Below are 10,000 nucleotides of genomic sequence, written 5' to 3'. Positions count from 1 at the left end.
TTTGTATGATTAAAGGTAACAATCGTAAACCAAATTGTTTGTTGTACTTTGTTTGTACTTCCGCAGTATTATTGTAACCACTATATATCTGTATCTTTGTCAGTGGTTGTAAAGTTGTGTCTGTCTTGATATAGCTTTATCTTATCAAGAAAACTTACAAAACGAAAAGCATTGATTAAATAAAAAAGGCAAAAGAGGTAAAAACTAAATTGGACTACTAAAAAGAATGATCTGAAACGAAAAAGGGATAGAATTACTGAAGCAAACCTCAAATAATTGGATAGCCACATTGGGAATAGAATGAGCAACAAGAGAGGTGGCAGTTACCTCCCACAAGTCAGCGAAATTGCCGACTTGCCAGCGACCGTTTGCTGACGTCATCAACAACCACAAGCTACTCCCACCTCTACCAGCGACAGAATTACCTGCCTGCGTGGTGAATCCCTGATTACCTCCCGCCAAAATTAATTGCTAGTTTGTTCCCGAGCTCGCCAAATACCCCCAATGCGACATCTCGAAGAGCTCTCTTTCTCTCTCTCTCTTTTCTCTTTCTCTCTTTTCTCTTTCTCTCTCTCTCTTTCCCTCTTTCTCTCTCTATTTCCCTCTTTCTCTCTCTCTCTTTCCCTCTTTCTCTCTCTCTCTTTCCCTCTTTCTCTCTCTCTCTTTCCCTCTTTCTCTCTCTCTCTTTCCCTCTTTCTCTCTCTCTCTTTCCCTCTTTCTCACCGAGGGCGTGTTCACCTGACCTATGGAAGTGAGCCATCAAAGTCCCGATTCCCCAAAACAGGTCTCTCCCCTAATTCCCAATTCTCTCGATTCCCAAAACAGGTCTCTCCCCTAATTCCCCAAGGTCCCGATTCCCAAAACAGGTCTCCCCCCTAATTCCCCAAGGTCCCGATTCCCAAAACAGGTCTCCCCCCTAATTCCCCAAGGTCCCGATTCCCAAAACAGGTCTCTCCCCTAACTCCCCAAGCTCCCGCTTCCCAAAACAGGTCTCTCCCCTAATTCCCAAGGTCCCGATTCCCAAAACAGGTCTCTCCCTAATTCCCCAAGGTCCCGATTCCCAAAACAGGTCTCTCCCCTAATTCCCCAAGGTCCCGAATCCCAAACAAGGTCTCTCCCCTAATTCCCCAAGGTCCCGATTCCCAAAACAGGTCTCTCCCCTAATTCCCCAAGGTCCCGATTCCCAAAACAGGTCTCTCCCCTAATTCCCCAAGGTCCCGATTCCCAAAACAGGTCTCTCCCCTAATTCCCCAAGGTCCCGATTCCCAAAACAGGTCTCTCCCCTAATTCCCCAAGGTCCCGATTCCCAAAACAGGTCTCTCCCCTAATTCCCCAAGGTCCCGATTCCCAAAACAGGTCTCTCCCCTAATTCCCCAAGGTCCCGATTCCCAAAACAGGTCTCTCCCCTAATTCCCCAAGGTCCCGATTCCCAAAACAGGTCTCTCCCCTAATTCCCCAAGGTCCCGATTCCCAAAACAGGTCTCTCCTAATTCCCCAAGGTCCCGATTCCCAAAACAGGTCTCTCCCCTAATTCCCCAAGGTCCCGATTCCCAAAACAGGTCTCTCCCCTAATTCCCCAAGGTCCCGATTCCCAAAACAGGTCTCTCCCCTAATTCCCCAAGGTCCCGATTCCCAAAACAGGTCTCCCCCCTAATTCCCCAAGGTCCCGATTCCCAAAACAGGTCTCTCCCCTAATTCCCCAAGGTCCCGATTCCCAAAACAGGTCTCTCCCCTAATTCCCCAAGGTCCCGATTCCCAAAACAGGTCTCCCCCCTAATTCCCCAAGGTCCCGATTCCCAAAACAGGTCTCCCCTCATTCCCCAAGGTGCCGATTCCCAAAACAGGTCTCTCCCCTAATTCCCCAAGGTCCCGATTCCCCAAAACAGGTCTCTCCTCTAATTCCCCAAGGTCCCGATTCCCAAAACAGGTCTCCCCCCTAATTCCCCAAGGTCCCGATTCCCAAAACAGGTCTCTCCCCTAATTCCCCAAGGTCCCGATTCCCAAAACAGGTCTCTCCTAATTCCCCAAGGTCCCGATTCCCAAAACAGGTCTCCCCCCTAATTCCCCAAGGTCCCGATTCCCAAAACAGGTCTTTCCCCTAATTCCCCAAGGTCCCGATTCCCAAAACAGGTCTCTCCCCTAATTCCCCAAACAGGTCTCCCCCCTCATTCCCCAAGGTCCCGATTCCCAAAACAGGTCTCCCCCCTAATTCCCCAAGGTCCCGATTCCCAAAACAGGTCTTTAATTCCCCAAGGTCCCGATTCCCAAAACAGGTCTCCCTAATTCCCCAAGGTCCCGATTCCCAAAACAGGTCCTCCCCCTAATTCCCTGCTGTCCCGATTCCCAAAACAGGTCTCTCCCCTAATTCCCCAAGGTCCCGATTCCCAAAACAGGTCTCTCCCTAAATTCCCAAGGTCCCGATTCCCAAAACAGGTCTCTCCCCTAAATTCCCCAAGGTCCCGATTCCCAAAACAGGTCTCCCTAATTCCCCAAGGTCCCGATTCCCAAAACAGGTCTCCCTAATTCCCCAAGGTCCCGATTCCCAAAACAGGTCTCTCCCCTAATTCCCCAAGGTCCCGATTCCCAAAACAGGTCTCCCCTCATTCCCCAAGGTCCCGATTCCCAAAACAGGTCTCTCCCCTAATTCCCCAAGGTCCCGATTCCCAAAACAGGTCTCCCCTAATTCCCCAAGGTCCCGATTCCCAAAACAGGTCTCTCCCCTCATTCCCCAAGGTCCCGATTCCCAAAACAGGTCTCCCCCCTAATTCCCCAAGGTCCCGATTCCCAAAACAGGTCTCTCCCCTAATTCCCCAAGGTCCCGATTCCCAAAACAGGTCTCTCCCCTAATTCCCCAAGGTCCCGATTCCCAAAACAGGTCTCTCCCCTAATTCCCCAAGGTCCCGATTCCCAAAACAGGTCTCCCCTAATTCCCCAAGGTCCCGATTCCCAAAACAGGTCTCCCCCCTAATTCCCCAAGGTCCCGATTCCCAAACTTGGTCTCTCCCTAATTCCCCAAGGTCCCGATTCCCAAAACAGGTCTCTCCCCTAATTCCCAAGGTCCCGATTCCCAAAAACAGGTCTCTCCCCTAATTCCCCAAGGTCCCGATTCCCAAAACAGGTCTCTCCCCTAATTCCCCAAGGTCCCGATTCCCAAAACAGGTCTCTCCCCTAATTCCCCAAGGTCCCGATTCCCAAAACAGGTCTCCCCCCTAATTCCCCCAAGGTCCCGATTCCCAAAACAGGTCTCTCCCCTAATTCCCAAGGTCCCGATTCCCAAAACAGGTCCCCCCTAATTCCCCCAAGGTCCCGATTCCCAAAACAGGTCTCCCTAATTCCCCAAGGTCCCGATTCCCAAAACAGGTCTCCCTAATTCCCCAAGGTCCCGACACCCAAAACAGGTCTCCCCTAATTCCCCAAGGACCCGATTCCCAAAACAGGCCTCCCCCCTAATTCCCCAAGGTCCCGATTCCCAAAACAGGTCCCTCTCCTAATTCCCCAAGGCCCCTATTCCCAAAACAGGTCTCTCTCCCTAATTCCCCAGGTCCCGATTCCCAAAACAGGTCTCTCCCCTAATTCCCCAAGGTCCCGATTCCCAAACAGGTCTCTCCCCTAATTCCCCAAGGTCCCGATTCCCAAAACAGGTCTCCCCTAATTCCCCAAGGTCCCGATTCCCAAAACAGGTCTCTCCCTAATTCCCAAGGTCCCGATTCCCCAAAACAGGTCTCTCCTAATTCCCCAGGTCCCGATTCCCAAAACAGGTCTCTCCCCTAATTCCCCAAGGGTCCCGATTCCCAAAAACAGGTCTCTCCCTAATTCCCCAAGGTCCCGATTCCCAAAACAGGTCTCTCCCCTAATTCCCCAAGGTCCCGATTCCCAAAACAGGTCTCTCCCTAATTCCCGATTCCCAAAACAGGTCTCTCCCTAATTCCCCAAGGTCCCGATTCCCAAAACAGGTCTCTCCCCTAATTCCCCAAGGTCCCGATTCCCAAAACAGGTCTCCCCTAATTCCCCAGGTCCCGATTCCCAAAACAGGTCTCCCCCTAATTCCCCAAGGTCCCGATTCCCAAAACAGGTCTCCCCCTAATTCCCCAAGGTCCCGATTCCAACAGGTCTCTCCCCTAATTCCCCTACAAGGTCCCGATTCCCAAAACAGGTCTCTCCCCCTAATTGGTCCTGATTCCCAAAACAGGTCTCCCCCCTAATTCCCCAAGGTCCCGATTCCCAAAACAGGTCTCTCCCCTAATTCCCCAAGGTCCCGATTCCCAAAACAGGTCTCTCCCCTAATTCCCCAAGGTCCCGATTCCCAAAACAGGTCTCTCCCCTAATTCCCCAAGGTCCCGATTCCCAAAACAGGTCTCTCCCCTAATTCCCCAAGGTCCCGATTCCCAAAACAGGTCTCTCCCCTCATTCCCCAAGGTCCCGATTCTCAAAACAGGTCTCCCCCCTAATTCCCCAAGGTCCCGATTCCCAAAACAGGTCTCTCCCCTCATTCCCCAAGGTCCCGATTCCCAAAACAGGTCTCTCCCCTCATTCCCCAAGGTCCCGATTCCCAAAACAGGTCTCTCCCCTAATTCCCCAAGGTCTCGATTCCCAAAACAGGTCTCTCCCCTAATTCCCCAAGGTCCCGATTCCCAAAACAGGTCTCTCCCCTAATTCCCAATTCTCTCGATGACCTTGGGCCTATGTCGCTAAACCCTATACCATGCAAACTACACGAGAGAATATTCGCGAAGGAACTGTAGAAGGTCCTTTAACCCTAAATTAGATCCTTGTCAGTTCGGGAACATCAAAGGACCCCCTCCCTCCCCCCCCTCTCCCCCAGGCCACGACCTCGTTGACCTCATAACAGTTACATCACATCAACGTAGGTAAACAGCTGATGAAGGTGACCTCAGGCGTTTGACTTCATCGATCAGGCTTCCTTAATTAGGAAAATGATTTCCTTAGGACTTCATGAGGGCGAACCACCAAACCTCCGATGGGACTGAATTTTACTGCGGTGTCCCTCAAGGTTAAGTTGGGTTAGGGTTGGGGTTAGGGTTGGGTTAGGGTTAGGGTTAGGGTTAGGGTTAGGGTTAGGTTGGGTTAGGGTTGGGGTTAGATTAGGTTTGGTTTGGTTAGATTAGGTTAGATTAGGTTAAATTAGGTTAGGGTTAGGGTTAGGGTTAGGGTTAGGTTGGGTTAGGTTGGGCTTAGGTTGGGTTAGGTTGGGTTAGGTTAGGTTTAGGGTTAGGGGTAAGTTAGGCTGGGTAAGGTTTAGGTTTAGGGTTAGGTTGGGCTTAGGTTGGGCTTAGGTTGGGCTTAGCTTAGGCTTGGCTTAGGCTTGGCTTAGGCTTAGGTTAGGCTTAGGTTAGGCTTAGGTTAGGGTTAGGTTAGGCTTAGGCTTGGCTTAGGCTTGGCTTAGGCTTGGCTTAAGCTTGGCTTAGGCTTGGCTTAGGCTTGGCTTAGGGTTAGGTTAGGCTTAGGATTAGGTTAGGTTTAAGGTTAGGCTTAGGGTTAGGTTAGGCTTAGGATTAGGTTAGGTTTAAGGTTAGGCTTAGGGTTAGGCTAGGTTAGGTTAGGTTTAGGTTAGCTTAGGCTAGGTTAGGGCTAGGCTTAGTTTAGGCTAAGCTAGGCTAGGCTAGGCTTAGGTTAGGCCCATTCTCAATCCTAATCATATATCAGGATAATATTCCATAGAATTACAATTACGTGGATGCCATGACACGCACTCGCACGCAGACAGAGCTAGGCAATAACGTGTCACAGGTCGCCCTTAGTCAAGTGTCACAATGTGCTTCATGGAACAAAATGAAACTAAAGACCAAAAAGTGCACGCAAATATAATTCAAAATCATTAAACTATGCGCGTGTGATAGAACTCTGAAATTTGGTAACGATCATTTAACTCGCGCCTCCGAAGTGAATTTGTTAGTAGTTCTCAGTGAAGACGTGAAATGGTTCATCAAAAAAGGAAAAGAGAGAGAGGGAGAGGGAGAGAGAAAGAGGGAAAGAGGGAAAGAGAGAAAGAGAGAAAGAGAGAGAGAGAGAGAGAGAGAGAGAGAGAGAGAGAGAGAGAGAGAGAGAGAGAGAGAGAGAGAGAGAGAGAGGGAGGGAAAGAGGGAAAGAGAGGGAGAGGGAAAGAGGGAAAGAGAGGGAGAGGGAAAGAGGGAAAGAGAGGGAGAGGGAAAGAGGGAAAGAGAGGGAGAGGGAAAGAGAAGGAGAGAGAGAAAGAGAGAGAAAGAAAGAGAAAGAGAAAGAGAGAGAGAGAGAGAATCTACGTGCGGACAACAAGCTCTACCTGCTATCCAAACTACTCCGCATATGGACGACATTCTTACGATCCATTTTCGAATAAGCAACACCACTCTCACATTCCCGCGTAACTTAAAAAAAGAAAAAGAAACAAAATAAATAAAAAAAATAAATAAATAAAAAAGCACAGCGTATCATAATTGGACCAAAAACTGCACCTCTTCTGCCGATGCGCGAGATCAGCTGAAAATCCACTCTTTATAAGATCGGAGAAAGTTATCAACAGAAAAGTTCTCCTAAATCATTATAACTGTGCGACGTCGGGATCTACTTCCGGGCTCCAGTTACTCCAGAAAACACCTCACTGATGTTAACAACAAAGTATGTGGAGCAGTGTCAAACAAACTGATATTGTGTGTCATTTATACACACACACACACACACACACACACACACACACACACACACACACACACACACACACACACACACATATATATATGCATATATATACACACATTATATATATATATATATACATAAATATGTATATATGTACTGCATATATATATGCATATATATCACATTTTTCTTTTTCCTGGCAACATAATCTTGTCAAAGTAATGTTCAGTTCTCACAATTCAACACATTGTCATTATTATTTTCACAAAACCTTGTGAGATTTACCAGACATATCATTCATTTTTCTTACACTGACATGACGATACCACACAGTCAGTCCCAAATTGACCTCAAGAAGAAATTAACGAACACATATTAAGCAAAACAAAAGAATCAGTTACGTAAAGGTACTGGAAACGATCTTTATCCCAGGAGGTACGGATCCTCAGGCAAGAACGAAAAGAAACTAGGTAATTAGTTGTAAAAATGAATACACTGGAGGTACGGATCCTCAAGCAGTGACGAAAGAAAACTAAGTAATGACCTAGTTTTAAAATTGATTACACAGGAGGTACGGATCCTCAAGCAGTGTTCCTCTAAATCACTTGGTCCTAATGCTCTCAAACACTTGGAAATACACAATACCGTTATGGGACTTCACGAAAGAGTGCACCCTGCAGATAATGATGCAGCATGTCACGCTAAAGTCCAAAAGAGACCAGTCGTCTCCTACACGCGACCATCAATCACTTAGCTTGAGGAGATACTCAGCAATCCTGGCGTAAAGCGAGGTAAATCCAAGCGAGAGCACAACACAGGTAAAATTTCCACCGCGAAGGACCAAAGTGCGGGACAGAGGTCAGGACCGAAGACATTTTCCTTCCGCGAGTACATATACCCTGAAAGAAACCCCCAGGCCAAGCCCCAGGCTTGGCACGAAAGAAGAAAATAGGCAAATGAAGTGCCTGAAGACCAAGCCTGATGGTTCGACAACCCTAAACGACCAAGACGAGAGAGGGAAGGGAAAAAACAAAAAAGAAAAACTGGGTAACGACCATCACCTCCCTCGGTGGTTATCGCGACAGTTTGGAGACGTCGACAAGAGGAAAGATTAGAAAAAGATAAATAAAGGAAAGGATACGGAGAAAAGCCGATACTAAACAGTTGTGGTAAAAACTGTGCATTTTGGCCATAACATATTTACAATATTTAGGTTTAAAAATAAATAGATATCCCTTTTGGCTTGGCGACTTCAACGCCCTGCAAGTAGTGAGAATTGGTAAATATTACGTTCATGGTTATAAAAACAACCGTTCACATTATCTCCACAGTCATAATTAACTGTCCTTTTTTAAATGGTGGTTGGACTTGTAAAAAAAAAGAAAAAAAAAAAGAACGCCTGCGGGAAAAAATTATATATATATATATATATATATATATATATATATATATATATATATATATATATATATATATATCTATCTATCTATCTATATATATACACGTTTCTGCGGGATGAGGGATGTAACCGCACGTGGCACACGGCGGGGACTTCATCTCTGGCGGCTTGTGATGCGTTGGCCGAGGTTCATGGGGATGACATCATCCTTAGAGTCAGGATGATGTCACTACAAGAACTTCTACCCCTTTTCTCTGGCTAAACAAAAGCCACCTAAAGATTGCCTGTCTTATGAAATCACCAATGAAACTAACACAAGATTAAAAAAAGGAAGAAAAGAAAGAAAGATGCGCAAAAAAAAACAAAAAAACACGGGTATAAAACAAATCTTAAAGATGATATTAAGAAAATCCTCTGGCCCATATTTACAAAAGAAAAGAAAAGAAAAGAAAAAAAAAATCGGAATTACGATATTAATTCCTTTGAGGTTCCATCGTTGAGTTATGAAGATGTTTTTAAGATCCCTTTGTATTGAAGGGAGTTACCTGCAGTCAGGTGATGTAAGGGATGAACAAAGGGAATAAAATGATTGTTTTTTTTTTATGCCGATTTACAATCTCTTCTCTCTCTATGTTTATCGCTCTCCTTTCTCCTCTCTCTCTATGTTTATCTCTCTCCTTTCTCCTCTCTCTCTCTGTTTTTCTCTCTCCTTTCTCCTCTCTCTCTCTGTTTTTCTCTCTCCTCTCTCTCTCCTTTCTCCTCTCTCTATCTATCTCTACCTCTCGTTTTCTATCTTCCATTTCTCTCTCTATCTCTATCTATCTATCTATCTATCTCTCTATCTATCTATCTACCTCTCTAATAAACGATACAGGCAGAGAGGAAAGTAACTGCTATTTATCGTTTTCGGATAATCTTTTCTCTTGTCTTTTGTGTACAAGGATTCCACCTGTTTCTTTGGTGCTACGTTTGGGTCTTGTCATAGCACTTCTTGAAGACGATGCATTGCAGTATCTGTCTGGCTGTCTATTTGTCTGTCTGTCTGTCTTTTCACGCTCGTTCACGTCTCTTTCTTACTGGTCCTTCTCTTCTCTTCCCTCTTTCTCTCTCGCCCTCTCTGCCTCTTTCTGTCTGTTTGTCTGTTTCTCTGTCTGTCTGTCTGTCTCTCTCTCTCTCTCTCTCTCTCTCTCTCTCTCTCTCTCTCTCTCTCTCTCTCTCTCTCTGCCTCTGTCTCTCTGTCTCTGTCTCTCTCTCTCTCTCTCTCTCTCTCTCTCTCTTAATCTATCTCCCATTATTTAAGTCTATCTATCTGTTTCTCTTACTGTTTCCTTCTGTCCTCTTTTTGGTCTCTCTTCCTCTTCCCACTTGCTTCCTCTTTTCTCCTCCCTTCCTCCTCCCCTTCGTTCCTACTTCTTCGTATCCCTCCGTACTTCCATCTGCTACATCTCTTTGTCTCTCCTTCTCTCCCACCTCCCCTGTTCTTTCCTTCTCTTCTCTCTCTCATTTCTATCCTTTCCCCTCATTCGTTTTACCCCTTTCTTTCCCTTCCTACTTCTTCCCCCCTCACTTCCTCTTCCTCTCCCCCATTCTTCCTCAGCCCTTGCTCTTCTTCCTTCCTCCCCTCCCCCTCTTCCCCTTCCCTATTTTCTTCTCCTTCCTTCTCTCCTTCACTTCCCTTCTTTATTCTCCTCTCTTCTTCTCTTCGTCTTACGAGATAATCTCCCCCCTCCTCCAACCCTCCCCCTTCCCCCCCCCCCTCCAACCTCCTCCCCCTCCCCCTCCCCCCACCTCCAACCTCCTCCCCCCTCCCCTCCCCCACCTCCAACCTCCTCCCCTTCCCCCCCCACCTCCAACCTCCCTCCCTCCCCACCTCCAACCTCCTCCCTTCCCCTCCCCCCACCTCCAGCCCTCCTCCCCTCCCCCTCCCCCACCTCCAACCTCCCCCCTCCCCCCCACCTCCAACCT

This window comes from Penaeus vannamei, chromosome 21 (genome assembly GCF_042767895.1).
Source record: "Penaeus vannamei isolate JL-2024 chromosome 21, ASM4276789v1, whole genome shotgun sequence".
Taxonomy (NCBI): domain Eukaryota; kingdom Metazoa; phylum Arthropoda; class Malacostraca; order Decapoda; family Penaeidae; genus Penaeus; species Penaeus vannamei.
Note: the sequence above shows the minus strand (reverse complement) of the source record.